This window comes from Coturnix japonica, chromosome 14, assembly GCF_001577835.2.
Source record: "Coturnix japonica isolate 7356 chromosome 14, Coturnix japonica 2.1, whole genome shotgun sequence".
Lineage (NCBI taxonomy): Eukaryota > Metazoa > Chordata > Aves > Galliformes > Phasianidae > Coturnix > Coturnix japonica.
This window is the reverse complement of record NC_029529.1, coordinates 12,505,234-12,525,900: the sequence shown is the minus strand read 5'-3', so window position 1 is coordinate 12,525,900 and position 20,667 is coordinate 12,505,234. Positions and strand designations below refer to the sequence as shown.

Sequence of the window (20,667 nt, the reverse complement as noted above, 5' to 3'; positions counted from 1 at the left end):
CGGCTCGGCTGCCAAAGAGGTTTTTAGGGAGAGTTTTGTCCTGGCGGCCATTCATTGCTGCCCTCTGTCCTGTTTTACTTGGAGAGATGTGAGCTGGAGGGGGATGTCCTCCTGCCCAGCTGAAACGTTTCAACCAGCAGAGAGAAATAATAATCATAAAAAAAGAGTGTAGTAAAAGAAAGTCAGTTTCTGTCTGTAGCATTTTAAACAGCTTGTGGGCCTTTGATCTAGGATTACCAGTATCCTGCAAATTGGGTGTCATTATTTAAGCATCAGACAGGCAATGCTTGCCATAGGCCCCGGGCCAAATAAATATGGTTTTGCCGGAAAATGATTTTGCAGTGATAATGGGAACATGAGCTGAGGAGAGGGGAAGGCCCTCATCTCCCTGCCCGCATCTCCTTACAGCTCACCCCAGCGCAGTGGATTAGGAGTCGTCAGGAAGGACAGCTCTATTTCTATCAGATGCTCTGTGTGGTTTTTCTTGGGCATGCAGCAGCATCGGGTTTGTTTTGGACTAGGCTGAATAAAACAGGGTTCCACAGAGGCTGGGAGAAAAAGAACACGTGTATTCTTCAACGATGATTTGGGGATTACTGGAAAGGCACTGAAATGCATACTGTATTTTCAGAAAGCTGTGTGGATTTCAGTAATTTCCTCTTTCAGTGTTGGAACTGTCAAAAGTCAGCACTGTTGTCTCTTCATGGTGATCACTGCTTGAGCTGCTGCGAGCCCTGTGCAAGCAGCCGTCCAGCCTGATGTATGCAGCACATCCTCTAGAGCTGCCTTGCAGGTCCTGCAGCCCTTAAATTAGCTAGATCTTTTTTCTCAACTTCCATCTTATTTGTAATCATGTAATACTTGCATTCCTTGCAAAGACCTTTCAAGTTTCCAGGAGGGCTCTCACCTATTGCAGTGAGAGCCTCTTGGTGCAGAACTGGGGCTGCAGGGACATGCACACAGCGCAGCTCAGCTGCTGTAACCAAGGTGACTTTGATCTGCCACTCTGTGCTGGTAGTGGTGAGGTTGGGGAGCTCTGAAGGAATGCTGGGAGGGAGCAGGTTCTGTCTGAGCAGGATACCTTTCTTTTATTGGCCATCATTTACATGTCTCCGAGGCAGCAGCCATTAACACTTCCATCTCATTTTAGGTAAGGAATTGTCAACTGCTATTTTTAAGTCTGACTTCTCCCACTGTGCGACAGACCCAGTGCACTAATGAATGAAGTCACCATCTTTAAGATTTGGCCAAGGAGCAGCTGGGCAAGAAAATCTTTAAGAAGTCATCATGTCAGTAATGATGGTTTTTTTCTCAGCTATTTTTGCTTTTTTCACTGAGGTCATATAAATAATAATAATAATAATAATAATAATAATAATAATAATGGTGATGATGATGAACCCCCCCAAAAAAACAATAAATGCCATTAATTCAGTGGCTGTATTCTAAATCATCTATACTTTACACACAGAGAAGGAATACAAAATGCTCAGAAGTGCCATTTCAGTGATTTCTCTCAGTGTGATTTAAAATGTTTCTTGCATTTGGACTAGACAGAAAATTCAATTTCCAACGCTTGGAGAGTATTTTTTTTTTTTTTTTTAAATCAGGCTTGTTTATTAAACTCATAAAAGTTAATGGAAACAACAAAAAGCCAATAAGATCTGGGGAAGCAGTAATAAGGTTTATCTCCTTAGGAAAAGCACATGTTGGTGGGGACAGCATTCCTTGTTCCCCTCTGCAGGGAACTGGGCTCCAGGTACTGGGAGAAGGGACCTGCAGGTGTCGTAGGACAGAGCTGCCCTGGGAAAATCAGTTGTAGAACCACAGAATCACCAAGATAGGAAAAGACCTCCAAGATCATCCGGTCCGAAAAGCTGCCTAGCTCCGTGTTGGAGCTGTAGATCTGTGGGTCCCCTGGGAACAGCTGGCACACAGACTGGGGCATCCTGCAGCAGAGGTGCCTGCCCTGAAGAGCTGCCAGGTGGGCCCCCCTGCTGGCCTGGCTATTTTCCTTCCAATTAATGTCATTGTGTGTAAATCTGCTGTGTGACTCCAGAGATAAAGAAATCTGATGTGCTCCACTCCGGTGCAATAAATCTCTGGGCTCTGGCTGTGGGAATGCCAAACCCACCCATCAGTGTATTATTCATACACCCATCAATTGTGTAGCTTTTATTGCTGAAGCCCAAACACCTTTGTTTTGTGTGGTGGAAAGGAAAAATCCTATGAGTGTGAAGCCATGTTTTGCCTTCCAGCACATCCTTATTTTCAGTCACATCCCCAGGACCATTTTAAGATGCTGTAAATTCGCTTTCTCATCCCATGTTCACCACTGAACGTTTCAGACTGTTCCTACAACACACAAGTGCACACGTCTTGGTGCTCTCTAGTCATTTGGACCACAGTGACGAGTGGATGGCATGATGTGCTGATGATGGTCTTTGCCCTGCAGCATGCTGGTGGACAGGCTCTGGCTGTGCCCGGCTCATCAGCTGGGACCATGTGGAGCTGCTCACAGATCAAAGTGCAGCTCAGAGTGGTGAAGTCTCAGCCTTGGGCTCAAAGAGATCCCTTGCCCTGAAGCTTTCTGCTCTTTCCTTAAATAAATCACTTGATTTTGCCAGAGATCTCACTGTTTTGTCCAGTTGGTGTCCATTGAATCAAGCATGCCAGTCCGGCTGACTGAGGCCATAAAAGCCATGCAGCTCCCAGTGACGGACCATTTGGGACTTATTCTCATTACAGGCTTTTTTATCATTATTCTTAAAGTAGAAGCCTGCCACAAATAATGTATGTTGTGTCTGGTGTGTGCTAACTAATGGCCTGCTGGCAGGCAGCTGTTTTGCTGCCTACAGTACATTGTGCCTGAATATTCTAGTGGGATGGGAACTGTGTGATGTTAGCTGTAGTAATGACGGGCTGCCCACACAAGCCTACATCCCAGAATCCCACATCTACATCCCAGAAACCTGCTGCCTCTTCTCATTCTTTCTTTAAGCACCTTATATTGCATGGGCTCCAGCAATATCACAAGTTAGTATCAGAAAAATTAGAGGGAAAATGCAAAAATAATGCATAAAAATGCATCTAAATCCTCTTATTTCATTCTTTCAGAACCATCTTTGCTTCATGAAGAGATTGTGAGGTGCAGTGAGATAGGAAATTTCACTTCTGAGCAGTCCTTATGATTATTTATGCCGCATCACGACAGCAGTCCCGCTAGGGGATGCTGCCTTTATGGTGGCTGTATAGTGGTGTGAAGGATGATGTACTGCTGCAGGAGAGCTGTGGCAATGTATTATAGCACTGAGAGCGGGGAAGCAAAGTGGGTTTTGAGAAGCTTGTGAAAATGCTGTGGCAGAGAAAACACCCAGCGAAAAATACCCAGTGGATTTTTTTGTGTTATTTTCTGCCTATTTAGTTTTAAAATCTAAATAATAATAAAAAAAATCAAAGCAGCAGCTGATTGCTCAAAATCTCAGCCAGTTCCACAGGTGAGCAGGCAGCTCCCACATGTCCAGTGCCATTTGTCATTAAGTGTTGGATCTTTGCCTTCTCTTCTCTTAATTTTCCATTAGCTTTTAAAAGAAAGCTAACAACAACAACAACAACAATAACAATAACAACAACAATAATAATAACAATAACAATAATAATAATAATAATAATAATAATAATAATAATAAATAAAAATCTTTGAGCAGCTGCAGGGCAGAAGTCTTCTTGAAATCACCCATTGCTGTTTGTCTATGAATACCGTTAGGTTTCAGAAAGTAAAAAGTGTAAAGCTGCATGATTTTTGAGTGAGAGTGTAGGGCTGAAACACAGAGGTTTCTGTTCTGTACCTGCTGTAACTCACACTGGTTTATTTTTTGTGCTGTGCTGGTGAGACAGGGAGGCACAAAGCACTGCCAGTGAAGCTTATAGTATCTTTGAAAGCAGGAGAGTTTCTTGGATGCGTACTCATCCAGTCTGCAGGACAACTGAACTGCACCTTAGCAGCACTGGGTCTTTGTGTCCCGTCTATCAGAAGACCCCCCCATAGCCGTTCTTTGTGCTACTTTCTGGTTCTATTTAGCCAACTTCATCTGGAATCATCAGAAGATACTACCACTGTGTAGTAGTGGTTTTGCTAATGTTCTCGCTGCACTGAGATAAAATAGAGGCAACACCGAATTTTCCAATAGTTGTTCAATTACCTGAATTCCTTTATAATAAATTAGGAAGTTGTTTCCCTTCATGTGAACATGTCTGTTTGCACGAAGCTCCTTTTAATGCAGGAAGCCTGTCAAACCATCGTTCTAGCTTGAATTTTGGGTGTCAATTTTTATTACCATCAAGATGATGGAATTTAAATTGGTGATTAAAAAAAGACATCCTTAAGGATTTCATTTGCTTTTAAGAGCCCTGCAAAATACAAGTGGCTCAATTCAGAGCTGCCAGTTAAGACAAAGTCGTTGCAGTTTCTGGAGCTGTGACAGTCGTGGCTCTTTGGGATAATGCATTGTGGCCCCACGTGATGTATGTTTTGGTTCCCTTTGCCTTCAGATACACCCATCTTCTGAGCTGGGAGCAGATTGGTTTGGGAAGGCGTTTAGGTTAGCAACAGGAGCTGGAAAAGCATAGATTTGTGTCTTGTCTTTTTCTCCCTGGCTGCAGGTGCCATGTCCCTGGCCTCTGAGATGACAGAGGTGGGGCTGGCCCTTTGGAAGTGCTCTGGGACCACTTTCTTCTGAACGCACTCCACATCAGGAGGGCAGGTGACAGTTTGTTTCCAGCCTTATTTTTGCATTGTTTTATTTGTTGCTTACTCTTAGCTATTGTAACAATCCCATACTTAACAAGCAGCCATATAACCAAATACACCCCCAAACAGATAAATAAAATATTGATACTATCTGGACACACTGTGTTCTTTCAGGAATAAGGAAACTCTTCATACCGCTCTGAATAACAGCATAAATTATAGATCAGATAATTATCCTGTGTGACTGTAGGAAATGCTAGGATGAAAGTTAACAAAAGCAGACCAGTGTCAGAGCAGCAGCTTTAGGTGGAACTGTGAACTGAAGAGAAAGGTTCAGGTTTTCTGATGTCAGTCATGCAAACATTTGTTGCCTGGGCTTGTATCTTAATCCTGAATCCTCTCAATACTACAAAACTGAAATCTGGAATTTCTGGAAGGTTTGGAGGTGACGGTGAAAAGTCAAACTGGAGAGCACTGTGCCAGTGGGGCACTGCTGGGACAGGAGGCTACGATGGAGCCCAGGAGGAAATGGCCGTGAGCCCCTCCAGAGCCAACCCAGTGTAGATGAACATCAGTAACCTTGTGGTGTCTGGAGGGAACAAAAGCAACCTGCAGAGATCAGCATAACAATGTAGGCAGGCATAGATTTACATGAATTTATTGGCTCGGTTGACAAAAGCCTGCTGTATTTTCCTCCCCGGTTGTATTGGCTTGTCTTTTGTGCTGATAAGTTTGAGTTTGCTTTTCTATGAAGGAAAAATAATAAAAGATGAAAGTGCAGGTATTGTCGTTGTTTATAGCTCTCATACATCTTTGCAAAGCAGCACTGGTCATAAGGAAGCATAGCTACAGAGCAGCATTCTTTGCAGCTTGTAAGATACTTTTCCAAACAGTGCAGTAAATACACAGAGCAGTCGCTGCCCAGCTGCTCCCTGCCATTCAGGAACCTGCACAAAGCCAGGGATCTGCTCACTCTGAAACCCGGTGTGGAGAGCCTTCCAGATTTACAGCAGAACTTTGGAAGTAATTGAGTTATTACTGGGGCATTTCTCTCTCTCTCTCTCTCTTTTATTTTTTATTTTTTCCTTGAGGTGTCTTATTCAGCAGATTTACAGCCATAAGCATATGCACTGAGCTGCTGCATCAGCTGGGGCAGCTCAGGGCAGCATCAGGCTGCAGTTCCCATAGGGGATGTCCCAGCTGCCTGCACGAGGCACGTCCTGATCTGCTCTGTGCAGATTGCAGTGGCACTGTGGGGTCTTCACGTGCAGAGAGAATCCTCTGCAGTTGGTAGTTTAGCAATGACCCTGTAATAGAGATACTTGTAGACATCTTTTATGCGTCTATATGTTGATGTGTTTACCTCTTTGGTTGGATGAGTGGCTTTAGCTTGATGCTAGATTTTATTTCACAAGGAAAGTGGCCTGTAGGTAGGAATCTGTTCTTCTACCTCTAGGCAGAAACAGAGTCTAACTGTAATCTGAAAACCCATCTAGACAAAAAGCTCCAAAGCCCAGAAATGCGAACTGTGATGATTTGCTGGATTCCAGAGTGCTTTGTGCTGTACATTAAAGGTCACTGTGATGTTTTTGAGTTAAATATACTGTAGCTCTCGGGTATTGATGTGCATAGAGCACCACAAAAACTGAGAATGATATAGGGGGGATTCTTAGATATATGCTGGGGGGGGCTGATGGTGTAGCCCAGCCCCATTCGGAGGCATCCTGTGTGCAGTGTCAGAGGGAGGGCTGCATGTGGCTGCCTCCATCACAGAGCTGTCAGAGCTGTTCCTCCTCCCCATCAGTAACTGTTATGAAGACATTTGCAGATTTGAATTTGCTTGTCCTCGTGTCACCCTTGAAGTAATATTAAATCCATTTTACAAATGGGAAGCTGAAGCGCAGGGGAACTAGATGGCTGTCTACAGACTCATCTTCAATCAATGTGTATCAAATTACTTAATGTCCATCCGAGTGTTCAGATTTAGCTAGAAGAAAGTGTGATCATCACCAGATAATGTCATTCACGTGTCATTATGGTCAAAATGACCAGGCAGCATGAAGATATGTTGCTGCCTGTCCTGAGAGCCAAGGCACTGTGCACTGTGGGTTGAAACTGACATAGCAAAGGAGTCAGTCTTTCCTGAGAAAAGTGCTAGTGATGAGCAGAGGGAGAAGCAGCCGCCTGGGGAGGAGTGACTTGTGCAGCTTGGGATCAGAGCATCTTCTGCTTGGGGAGTCCTGATCAGGCACAAAAGACATAAAGATCAATACTGAGATGTGAAGTTCAAGATTTGGCAGCAGTGTACGAATGCTACAAGCACTATCCTGGCAATACATAGCATCAAATAAACGAAAGGCAGTGCGTTTCCATGGAGTGTTGATCTGATCTCTGATTGTGTTTATTTTGCCAAATCCTGTTTCAAGAATGCAAACAAAGACAGAATAGCTGAAGAATTTTCAAACGGAATAAAGACTGCTGCAGATGTGCCTTGTAATTGCTGCTATGTATTCAGCTTGAGTTTCTCTGCACTGAGACATGTATAAAGATCTGAAGGGGCTGCAGTAACATCTGGAAGCTGTTTTGACAGCCTAATGGGTTGGTAAATAGTGTTTTTGAAAGCAAGGAGTGATGCTCTGCATATCTTTTTTTCCTGTGATTCTTCTCTCACAGTAGCTCCCAAACAGTGCTAAAGCAAAGATACCCAATGATCCATCCAAGCTCCTGTAGCAGATTTCTCAAGGACAACATAGGTTAGTAATATTTGTTCTATACATCTATGGGAATTGTTGAATCACAGCCTGAACCTCTGATTGACCACCTGAGGTGAGCACTGAGTCAGCCCTGGGAGCACAGGTGAAGGCAATTCCGCTGTGCTACCTGAAGGGCTGGAGCCCAGCTGCACCTCTCCTAGAGCCCATTTAAGGGCTGGCTGCCACTGAGGTAAGTTCTTTCTCTGGAGGTTGGTCTTTGGTGGAGTTTTGCTGCAAGCCTTCAACATTGGTGAGCATTTTCATTTATTACTGATTGTCTTTTCATTGCTTCAATCTTACTTAACCAAACATCTGTTTAACCTCTGTTTACTTATTGATTGTACAGTTTCCTAAAGTCTTAGGGACCTGGTTAAGTCACAGTGCTGAGCAAGGGCACTGCTCCACTTCAGAGAGATTTTGTGGCTGTGATGATGTTGACTGATACACAAGGTAGATTTTTCAAAGCTGGAAAAAGCTGAGAAGCAAATAATTGTGAGCTTTCACTTTAAGTAAAGCTAATGAGATGATGACAAGATCAGTCATCATTTGCCCAGATCTGGAAGTACGCAATGCAAATTCCAGTGAGTACTTCTCCTGACTTTTATGGCTGGTGTTCAGGTGGGATGACCCAGCTGGAGTCAGGGGAGTTTTTGTCCATCATGGTGCATTTTTGGTGCTACTTCTGCCACCCTTCAGTTCAGGAGGAGGAGCAGCAGGGCAGCGTCCTTGTCACTTGACAATAACCCTTCCCATGAAACACTCACTGCCTTTGTAGATGCAAGCAGCCTTTGCAGTAGCATAAGGTTAGTTTAGATCTTGCCACACTGTGAGGATGTCTGTGCCCTTCATGGTGTCTCCTGGAGAGCTTGCCCTCAGCTCTGCCCCAGTGCTGAAGTATTTGCTGGGCCTGGTGCATGTACAGATGTAATGATGAGCTGCCAGTGTGCTTAGACTGGAGAGGGCTGGCGCAGTTCTCAATTGCATAATTTGAAATATTCTGTGATGATGGGGAAGAGTTTATACTGAAGACACCAGCAGGTTCTCATTTGGAATAATCCCAAAGAACGTCAGTGTAAAAACAAACAAAACAGCAACGAAGAAGGCGTCAAGCCTGTTAAGCATTTGTACATCAAGGACAAGATCCATGCACAGCCAATGGGGCTCCATCCAAAAGTCCACACTTCTCACGTACTACAGAAGAGTTCTCAGCTCCAGTGAATTACCTGCCAATGGCAGCTCACCCTTCTAGAAACTAAGCTTTCCTGGGGGGCAAGAAAACAACTTACAGTAAGTCATCTGGAACAAACTTGGAGGAAACAACGATTTTTTTTCCCCTATGTGTGGGAAATATTACAACAATTTGTCTTTTCATGTCATGGTGAACCTCTAGGAAGGATGTAAGGCAAAGAAAAATAATGGAGATGCCAGATATTAAGTTTAGATTTGTAGCTCTTCATTTATTAGATGGCAGAAATCAAAATGTTACAAAATGCCTATTTTGTCTGGAGGCAAATGACTTAAAACAGTCTCTGTAATGGTCTATTGCACTGGTAAACATTTTGGTAAGCTCTGTATGGAGAGTTTTATAAGGGGATTAGTTAAATTTAATTTTGCATAGAGAACTCATCATTGAATGATTCTCCTGAGAGCCTTCACACTGTGCAGTTTTAATAAATATGAGAAAGAGATTTTTTTCAAGATTCTGCTTAATGCTCAGGGCCCGATTCCCACCTTGCTGCCGAGGAACAGCCGTGGCAGTGGGAGATGTGCCTTTCCAGGACAGTGGGATCCATTTCCAGGCATGCATTTCCAGGGAGGAACACAAGGGCTGTGCCTGTGCAGCTCCTGCCCACAGCCCTTACTGTGCACACAAAACACCTGCATGAGCCATTCATGTCTGCCCCTTTTGAACTGTTTAGAAACATTTATGTCTTTCAGAGCACAAATGTGTATTGTCAAATCATGCATTTGCTTGCAATGTGAAAAATTGCTTGCATTGGGAGTTCTGAATTTTGCACGTATGCATGTCAATGCATGTGGGTGAGGGTGTCAAGTGCATTAAGGACAGTTTTTAGGCCTCTGTCTATCAGGTCAAAATGAACGGATGTGGTCATGTATTCTCACATCCAGTACGACACAACTGTAAATATTAATGACCTGTTTTCTAGGGAGGGGAATATTTTTCTTTGTAACCTCAGAGAGCTCAGTTTGCGTCCACGTGAGTGCAGACTTTGCATTTCTAATGGTACGGCTGCACTTACATTGACCACACTGAACGGCTTAAACTTACCTGCGTGTCCTTTGAGCACCAGAAACATTAACAAACTTGAGTCAAGAGGAACAGACAGGAAAAAAAACTCATTTAAAATCTAGAGTTGTAAAGGAAAACTATGTGCAACTGCAGGAATACTTCCAATAAAAAGGCAAAAGCCGAAGCCAAAAGAAATGGTTGTAGTGGTATAATGTCCAATTAACACACATCAGGGCGATGGCATTGTGCGTGTTATTTAGGCAGAATAGAGATGTGAGCCATTAAGTGTATTCAGAGCTGCAATGGCAAACTCTAAGCTTAAAAAATATTGAGCCCTATCTTCTGCAAGTATAAATCAGGCACACTGTTGTCAGTGGAGCTGGACTCATTTATGGCTGCCAAGGATCTGTCTCATTAGGTTCATCTGATGCACCGTGCTGGAAACCCTTGTCTTGTGCAAACTCTGCAGTTTTTGCTGCCAAAAACTTCCCAGCCTTGAGAGAAGGAAAGAAATGTGTGACAAAACAGTTGCATTTGGGGAGGAAGAATCTCAAAAAAATGTTTTTTCTCTGTTCAGTTGCCAAATGTTTCCTCCCTCATAAGCAATTGAAAAGTCTCATTTGAGCAACTTCTCATGAATAGAATAACTGTTAACAAAAACGTATAGCCTGAAAGCCCATCTTCAGTATTTAAAACAATATTTTCTCATACTTAAGGGAATAACTGCTGACCTCTCACAAGCAAATGGGAGCTTGCCAATAAGTCAGACAGTCACTTAGAAAATGGGTGTTCCTCATTTCTCTTGCTGCAGACATCCATCACAACTGGATCCTCAAATGAGGTGGGTCACCTGCCCATCCCTGTCTGTGGTTACCCACTGGGGCTGTAAGAAAGCAGAGTATTTATTTGGGACACAAAGAGAGTTTTGTAAGTAAGAACAATGCATTCTTATGTCAAAATTGAAAATAGGTGGGTTTCATGGTTGAACCATTTGGTGGATAAAGGATTGGAGGATTGTGGCTGATGGCTCTATGTCCAGGTGAAGGCTGCAATGTTCCTACCAAAAGAAAAAGGCATCTTACAGTAAGTCATCTGGAACAAACTTGGAGGAAACAACGATTTTTTTTCCCTATGTGTGGGAAATATTACAACAATTTGTCCTTCTGTGTTATGGTGAACCTCTAGGAAGGACATAAGGAAAAACAATGGGGGGTGAGCCTGAACCCCATGAGCCCCAGGGTGGAGTGGTGCAGGTGTGGCAGAGGTTGGGAGTGATGGTGAGGTTACTGCATCCGTAGGACTCAGTGCTCTGCAAAAAAAGCACCTCTGGGAAGCAACATCTCTGGAAAAATAATTTACCATTAAATACATAGAGCAGTGGATAGCTGATGTTCTCCTTTGCCTTTTAAAATTGCAGTAAATAGTAAATTTAAACTATTTTTGTCATCTTCTCTGCATGATTTTTATGCATTAAAGGCCCTGTTGTTGTAGCATTTTTATAGCTGGAGAAGTCCTAATTTGTCTCTATTGATTTTAACTTTGACTTGCTTTTACACCGTGGACAAACATCTTCAAAAATCAATATTTTTACATTTTGACAAATCTGCCACCAATGGTTTGTTTTACCCGGAATCCCTGCCTTCAGAATAGCAGTAAAATATGCAGCAGAAAGGGAACCTAGTCAGCTTAAAATCTTCCCCATCTCACTTCTTGTTGCTCACAGTAATACCCATTGAATGTACATGGCATGTGCATCTGGGTTTGGATTTAAGGCCTCACTCGATGATGGCATTGCAAGATATCTTGTACTTTACAATGAATAATTTAAGAGCAATGCCAGGGAGAGAATTCCCAAACATATTAAACACTGAGAGTACCACTGAAAGGACATCCAACTGCTGGCAACCTCATTTTACAGGCAGGGGAAAAATGGATTGGCAAGGTGATAGGAAGGCCATGTGGCAGATCATTGGATCTTCTCTAAGTAGAGGTGCAGGTTTTGCCTCAGTGCCTGTTTGCTGGGGCACCTGTGACTGGAAAAGCATCAGGCTGTGTAGGACCAAAATCAGTGCACATCCCCAAGCACTCCTGCCCAGGGTGACTGCAGGCAGTCTCTACAAGTTCTGCTTTGTTGCTTCACTGGAAGCCACGGGACTTTGCAGATGACTGTAACAGCTGCAAAGATAGCTCCAACGTGTTTTTAAACTATCTATATGTTTTAAAATAGGCTGCTTCCATTAAAACTTCCCCTGGGCAGCATTAACTTTTGTGGCCAGCAGTTAGCAGGTCATCTTGGGTCCTGCTGACACAGGCAGGGATTAAACAGGTCTTAATTTTAATGAGAAGCTGTCAGACAATTTCTCACGCTGTTTATTCACAAATATAAATTCTTTTAACAGCCATTTCGGGCTCTGAAGGACACCTGTTGTTGTTTAATTTCTTCCAGCAAATGCATTTATTATGATGATGTGGACTGTGAGGCAGGAGCACACCTCTGCCCTTTACGGAGAGTGCAGGAGAAAGGAGGATGGGACACGAGCTAAATGCAGATGAATCTGCCCAGCAGCCGCGTCGCTCTGGGTGCTGCCCACACAGCCACTCAGTTCAGCTTTTCTGGCCATTTCAGGGAAAAGTAGAGACCAGGAGCCACGATCACTGATTTCAGCCAAGAATTGGCCTTTAGCTCACAGCATTCCTTGGGCAATTTCTGTCTAGGCCACTCCTGCCGCCCATCAGAGAGAGACCAAGGGTGGGGAAGCTCCTGCTGCAGCCACTAGAGATGCACTCAAGCAGCCCCTTCCCCTCTGCATTGCAACAAGGCCCAGCTGCACACAGCAGCTGCTGCAGCCCCGCTGAGCTGGTGCAACTTCTCATCTTCAAAGCAAGGGAGAGAGTGACCCCTCAATGACACAGCCTTATCCAAGTGCAGCAGGAAACTGCTCTGCTAGTGAAGAGCTAATGCCAGGCAGACTTCCTGCAACAATCCTGCCTTTTTTCCCCACTGGCAGGGCTGCTGTAGGGGTGCACACAAGGAGTGCAGAAAGAGAAGCTGTCTTTCAAACGGAATGAATGCTGATGGCACATAATGCTTATTGCTAAATCCATGCTGTGTCTGATAGCGTCATACAGGATGGTTTCATGACTTGTCCATTATTCCTCACCCTTAACCAGCAGGAAGAGCAGTACTCAGGAACAACACACAGAGTGGTGCAAAGGAAGGGACAGGCTTGTTATAAGGGGAGAGTGAATCAAGAGCATAAAATGAAGTCTGGCACCCTGCAAAATGAGGCTCTGAAATACATATTGCTGTTATTTAATGATGGTATTAATCCAGCCGGCTGGTTTGTTTGGTTCCTGCTCTTACCTCCTGTAAGCCATCATCCATCTACAGTGCTGAGGCAGTTGCTTTGGAGAAGTTTCTCTGCCTGACAGAGAAAACAAGAAAAACAGCTATGTGTGACTGTGCTGTTTCTCAGACACCTTGCAGGTTCTGTCACTGCTCTGAAATGTCACCAGGAATTTGGGGTCTTGCTCAATAACTGCAGACGTTGCGGTTATGAAGCCCTGGCTCAGTCTCAGCACTGGCTCCAAAGTCACTGAGCTGCGAAAACACATCTTGACTTTTGAGATGCTCTCAATGGTAGCTATTCTAACAAAGATTCCTTTTTCTTTTGAGATTACAGAACAATGGCTTGATTTCTTGTTTGAAAGAGCAGCCCAGGGTCCTCCAGCCCATTTCTCAGCACTGCAATCACAGAGGTCTCGCTTTGACAAATAAGAACGAGGAGAGCTTTCCCAATCTCTTGTGCACCCATTTCTGTGTGTCCAGTTAGAGGCTGAGGGCACCTGCAGTCATGAGGTATGCATGAAAATCCTGCATATGGATTTCTCCAGCCTGACCACAAAAATATTCCTACGCTGCCAAACATTATTGTTATTCCTCTTTATCTTATCCCCTTAGCTGTAGCCTACATGAGGTGGGTAACAACTATATACGATTGTGTGCCATCTCACTGCTATTTTGGAGGATTTCCTGGACCCTCTTGAAATGGTAAACAGTCCCACAGCTTCACACTGAGCTGTGAATTGCCGCAATGCTGAGACCATCAGGCAAAAAATCAGAAGTGATCAGTGTGTGAGCAATTCAGTGCTGACCTCTGGCATCAGGAGTTAAAATGTGGAGGTAAGAGAAAGGCATAGCAGCACTTCAGGGTGTACTTCCCACACCAAAGACAAGACGCCACTCCCATTCATGCCCTTGAATCAAGCTTGAATCAAGCCAGAGATCTTGTTTTGCTAAGATTTAAGCAACTTTTTTTCCCTGTATTTTTTTTAAATAAAAGGACTTAGTTAAGTAGTTTTGACCGTTTAATTGGAAAACACTCTGTACTGCTCTTCTGACCCCTCTGAACAAGGCAGCATTATAACCAGCATGCAGAAAAGTCCTTGACAGAAAGCACACATTGAAAGTATCTTCAATACAGTACAAATAAGGGGGTGGGGCTGAACTTTGGGGTGCTGCTGCAGTCATGCCATCTATTCCTCTGGAAGTGCATGCCCTCCTGCCTGCCTTCAGGGAAACACCAAAGTGCTTTATCAGCTGCACCGGATGCACGTAGCTGGTGTAGAGATTAGAGCATCTGACAAGATCAACTGCTTTTTCTGCATTCAAGAATATAAATCTCCACAGATGTCCCTTATCTGCAGTGTTGTATATTCAATCGGTACATTCAGTAATGCCATAGAAGTAGAATACCTGGGGTGGGATCCAGATTGGGAAGCACTTGGCACAGACTGAATCACAACAGTGCTATGAAAAGACCTTAGCAATGCTGGACAGTAAAGCTAGAAAGAATGCAGTGATTATGATTAAAATTCACCAGTTTCTGCTCAGCGGTTTGGAACATACTGGATGCTTCCTTTGGGTTTGCTTGCTAACTCCGTCAGTGGGACCAAAAGCTGTTTTTGTCTCCATTTGGTCAGATGACAGCCAGCTGGGGAGGGAGGGCAGTGGTGGCACTGCAGCTCCGTGGGTACACAGCATGTGGGTCATTCATCCCCCTGCCCTCACTGCCCCTGCAGCACTCCGGCCAGGAAGCAGCGTCCTCCACACCAGCATCTCCACTGCTTTACAGAGTGTCTGCCATATTGAAATACTGTCATTCGCATGGGAAATTCTGGTCAAAATGCTGATTTCTTCTAGACTAACTTCATCTTCCATGAAAAGAGTTTTAATTCCAGAAAGCACAAAGCACCTTGAATGTTCATAGAGTCAAAGAATGGTTGGGGTTGCTCACAGCCCCATCCAGCCTGGCCTTGAGTGCTTCACAGAATCACAGGATTTGGTTTGGTTTGGAAGGGACTTCAAGGACAATGAGGCTTCAACCTGCCTGATAGAGGCAGGGCTGCCAACCTCCACATTTAATACTAGACCAGGCTGGCCAGATCCCCATCCAACCTGGCCTTGAACACGTCTGGGGGTGGATGGGACATCCACAGCCTCTCTGGGCTGTTCCAGCACCTCTTCACTCTCATAGTAAAGAACTTCTCCTGACATCCAACCTAAATCTTCCCTCTTTCAACTTAAAGCTATTTCTACTTGCCCTGCCATTATCTACGCTTGTCAAGAGTTCACTCCTCTCCTGTTTGCTTCCAAGGAGAGGACATCAATGACTTTTCTGGGCAGCCTGTTCCAGTGTCTCACCACCCTCACAGTAAAGAATTAATTTCTTCCTAATATCTAGTCTGAATCTACCCTCTTCCAGTTTAAAACCGTTTCTCCTTGTCCTGTCGTTGCGTGCCCTTATCAAAAGTCCCTCCCCAGATTTCCTGAAGGCCCCTTCAGGAGCTGCTGGTAGCTTTGCATTTTGTTGAGTGTCAACCTTGCTTGCTAATATTATAGCCCATTGCTCTTCTGTCTCCTCTGGGGTATGAGGCATCACTTTTGTTATAAATAGGAAACACGCGCTCATTTTCTATGCATAGGGGAAGCACTTTGTTCTCAGAGAAAGATGAATTGTGTAGTCCCAACAGGTGACATGCAGTAGATGTTGTTGCTTTCCATAACCTGAGCTGTAACCCAGCCGTGCCCTTTGCTTTTGCAGATGTCAGCTGTACCATCTGCTCACGAGAAAAAAACAACAGCCACGCATCGCTGTGAAAGCCCTGAGGTCTGTGGTCTTTTCTGCACTCTGATCAGGACGTACATTTTTAAATAGCCTGACCTTTATTGAGCCCTACAAAAAATGAACTGAGCGAGATGCAAAAACCTGAAATGCAGACAGTCAGGGTTTCCTGGTAGGAAAAAGAATACTGTTGTATTGCAGGAGCTTTAAAACTAGAAGGGGTGAATTCAGTTCATTTCCCCTGAAAACCTTTGGGAGAACCTCAGAGCAAAAGGAAAAGGTGACAACAGAAGCAGAGATCTGATCAGAGAGAGCTGAAGGACAGGGAGAATTCTTGCTGTTCTTCAATAGAATGAAGACTTAATCAGCTGGAATGTTAAATACATGGCAGTTTTGCAGCCTTCTGCCTAGGGAGAGTGCTGTGGTCTGTAAACTGGCTGCTGGTCACTGGCTGGGAAGCGCTGCCAGCAGCCTGGGAAAGGGAAAACTGCAGAGCCGTGAGAGCCTGGCTGCCTTGCGTCTGTCCCCTTTTCTGCATCCACGGCAGCTGTTTCCTTCCTCGTCTCATGAAAGCCACAGAAATGCTTTTTTTCTGTAAATGAGGTACTCAGCTCCAGATGCTCCAAGGACAATTTCTGAGGTCAGCTTCTTCCCCCTGGCCCTCCTGAGGGTCTGTTCCCAGATTTTCCCAGTCAGTTTTCTTTCCTCCATACATCACCGTCCCCTTGCTTTCCTAACAGCAAGAAGTCATACCATACAAAGTGAGCCCTTTGGTAGCATCTGCCTCCTTCACATTCACTCCTTGCCCCACCTGGACAGCCCAAGGTTGCAGTTACTGCTGGTCTCCAGTGAGAGACAAACCTGAGTGAAACAGTAAAGCAAATATCAGTGGTTTTGTTTTCTCTGCTTTGTTTGATTGAATTCTAGCTGACTTTAGAAGGAAAATATCCAGCACGGAACAACAGGTGTAACTCAAGAGCTGCTCTGCAGACTCATGCTGCTCCTCGCTACTGCAGAGGTTACCCTGCTGGTCAAAGATATTTTATGATGTAAAAATCAGTGGATGAGGTATGGATGAAAACGCTGCCAAAGCCAGACCACTGCTATGACAAACATGCAAGTGCAGCAAGAAGAAAATCTATTAATTACGTATATTCACCATTAGTGACATATCTTGAATCCATCATTTCAAGATGCTTTTAAAATTTATGCTGTTCTGAGAGGCACTCTTGGATTATGTGTAAAATTACCCAATTAATCTTAAAAAGAATCCAGTGAGATAGTAGATTTTGGGCAAGAAGGAGTGAGCAGATAAATACACTGCCAGGCACCCATGGAGTGGGCTGTCCTGTGCCTCTGCTTTCTGAGAGCTGCCTTGCAGCTGGAGCCGAGCTGGATTAAGAAACACATTTGCCAATCTCCAATTCTTGAAAGGTTCTTTTTTATGTATTGAAAGGGCATTTTACCGAACAGCCTCATACCACAAATCAGTGAGTTTAATGTAGCAAAATAAATTCCCTCCTGACTGAAGTGCTTTCCTTGCTGGACGCAGGTGCTGGGGTCACTGGTCACTGCTTACTACATCCATGGTTGAATCTGACAGTGAAACTGGGGACATGCCTAAGATTCTCATCCCTGGCAAATGAAATGCAAACATTTTTCAGCTCTCTTTTTCTTCCCATTCCAACCTTCTGCAACACCCAAGAACACCTTTGCAGACTTGGCTGTGCATGGTAGGATCTGTAAAATGATAAGGATAACCAAACCTGTGGTTCCACTCCTTCTGCCACCACCCACCATTCAGGTGTTAGTGGTGGGGAGGGAGTGAACTGAGCACTTCTGCAACACAGATGGATCCCCCAACGTCTCTGCACCTCCACGATCTGGATGTGCCTTCACCCTCCTGGCTGGTGCTGGCTGCAAGGTGTGTGTGTGTGTGTTTCTATGGCAGTACACACTACAGCAAGGCCTGACGTGCAGCCTCTGCTGTGGCAGTACCCAAAGTCAGTAAATGAAATCACAGTCTCTTATCGATTTTATGTACGGCTGATAATGAATTTGGGAATCCTCGGGGATTAGGTAAATGTGCTGACATAGAGCTATGGGGTAAGCTCATATTTTTCTTTGTCATAGCAGCTAGCCATTATTGACATACATATTTTTGCTATGATCATGCATTAAAATTCAGTATTCATGTCTTGTCTTACTTCAAACAAGGTGGGGAGGGGGGCTGGGGAGGGGCTGGAATTGGCCTGCTAATCCTAGGAAAAGGAAACCCATTCAAATGAGTAATTTTATAAACTGCTGAGCACTCGTGCTGAATGAGGAGTGCAGCCTCTTGCTGTTAGCTTTGGCAAAGGCAAAGCTGCTTTGACTATTAAAGCCACTGTGAGGGAATACCCAGCAATATGCTGCCAGTGAACCACACAGACTTTGGTCAGAAGATCCGTCTGATACACGAGTGGGGAAACATTTCATTGGATAAAAAGGACAGAATCAAATTCCCTCCACATTCAAAGCAGAAGTTATGATGCACCAAAAAAAAACCCCAAAAAATTACTATTCGTGCTGTCAGTTATGTTTCTCCATGCTAAGAGGTGACGTTTAAAATACATCAGAGATCCAGACACAAGGAAAAGGGGTGTGCAGAGCTGAGGGCAGATCTCTGAGCACCGGGAGCCCCTCCAGCAGCTGCAGCCCCAGCCCCAGTCTGTGAGTACAAGGGGCACAGATCTGGAGCACCATGTGAACAGCGACAGACACCATCTGAGAACTGACTTTAATGGTTAAAATTCCATTTTCATACTTTGGTGACTTATGCATTAATATTTCCTGATTTTTGGTTACAGAAGGCAGCACATGCAGCATTTACAAAGCTCTCACAAGCCTCAGAAATCGCTTAGATCGTGGTTTTGAAGGCATGTTCTGCTAATCAATGTGTTAATGATTTCTTCCACACTGCCATCCATCATTTTATCATAGCACGCTGTTTAGCAATTTGCTTATGCTAATTATTACAACAGACAGAGAAGCTCTGAGCACAGCCCTAGGCTGTGTTTGCCATGTTATTGACATTCCCCCCATTTACCACAGGGAAAGCCTAGAATCCTACAAACACCAAGAAAAATATAAATACCAAAAGCGTGTCTCTTCCAATTGGCAGGTTCCCCTTGGTGCTCACTGCAGAGGAAAAGCTGCTCCTGGGTGCAGATGTGGCAATGAGACAGTCAGGAATCTGCGTGAAAAGGACACGTAACATGGTAAACGTGTTGAGGGGTCAGGACTGTTGATTACATGAGCAAAGCAGAGAGAAAGCAGCTGGTGTGGCAGATAGAGCTGTAGGTCGGTGGGCATCACCTTCAGGCTTTGTTTTCCAGCTGTAGCTGCACTGCCCGTGAGGGTGAGCTCTGGGCAGGTGTTTGTGGGCTGATTATTTGACTGTTTGAACCTCCTGCCTTGTCTCTGGCCTTGCCGAAAACCTGAATGTAATGTTGAAATTGCAGTCTGTCACAGAACAATAGTTTTCGACCTCCATCATGATTGTCCTCTTAAAAGTAGCACAGAAGACTTTCATGACAAGGCCATTACTGTTGAAAGGACAAAGGGAAAGTAGTTAGTTGGCTGTGTTCGGAACTGGGTTATCAAATTAGCTTCAGTCACTTTCAATTACAGAATCTCATGGTTTTGAAATGAGTTCTAAATGAGGGGCTATAATTCTTTGTCTGCAGTGAGCAAAAGAACATAATCATCATTATTTAATAGGAGCATACAGTCTAGCTAGCTCCGGGATAAGTTCGTCCAAAAGAAGAAAGCATTCAATTGGGATGAGCAAGGGAAAAGATTATCAGCTGGCCAGACTTCAGTGCATTTCTTTAGTCCTGCAGCTATGGAAGTGACCTTGGGACTCGTCCAGGGGAGATTCGCTTCCAGGGCCATTCTGAACTTCTAGCTAATGAAACATAAATACCAGAAAAAATAGAGCAGTAGAAATTGTCCTGTGTCGTTTCACCTGAAGTTTGGTCTTTGTTCTGCAGTGGCTCACCTAACTGTGGACAGGCACATCTACTTAAGGAGCTTACGCTGCTTCTAGGGCAAAGAGAAACAGCTGTCACTGGATTGTGATGAGGTGGGGACACAAGTTTTGAGCACTGCTCAACATATTTTCAGGAAGATGTTACAGAACAGATGGTCAGTCCACAGATGCTTTTCTCTTCCCGTTCACTGGATTTCAAAGGGCAGATCAGTTTGGCTCAAATACCCGGGGAAAAAATCGCCCTGCTGAAATCAAGGGAATTTTGCCATTTATTTCAACAGGTCATTTCTGAATCAACATTGCCCTCAGGCTCAGGAATGTGTTTAGATTTACACACAAATGAAAGCAACAGAGAAATAAACCATTTCTTTTCAAGTCCCACAGCTTTTATTAATTTGTTCGGTCCTTGTTCTGTACATTAAATTTATTTTCAGCAAGATTTCTATTCTATACAAGTTACAAAATGGGTATCTGGGGAAAACTCTCACCATTTCACACTACATTTGTTGTTGCTAATGCTTTCAGGAATGTAGACATTGACTTTCTTGTTTTCCTTGACAGTTCTGTGGGTCTTAAATTTTGTTTTCCACCATAAATGGATGTCCACTGACAATGTATAATACCTGCTGAAATTGCTTATAAATTCTCCTTGGAAAATATCATAATATTATATGAACATGAAATTACTGTAAGCAGTGGGAATATCAGGATCAGTCAGTTGTGTAGTATAGGATTCTATCATAAAAAAGAACAAG

General features: G+C 44.1%; 1 protein-coding gene across 2 annotated transcripts in view; it reads left to right on the top strand.

Moving 5' to 3' along the window:
- IQCK (IQ motif containing K) overlaps positions 1–20,404 on the top strand; it is a 123,531-nt gene extending 103,127 nt beyond the window's left edge. The window contains exon 13 of one of the 2 annotated variants that reach the window (XR_004308985.1): positions 19,043–20,404. The gene's annotated coding sequence lies outside the window, so the exon portion shown is untranslated. The remainder of the gene's footprint in view (positions 1–19,042) is intronic. The other variant, XR_001558428.2, reaches the window with a different exon arrangement.
- Positions 20,405–20,667: the final 263 nt, after the last annotated feature.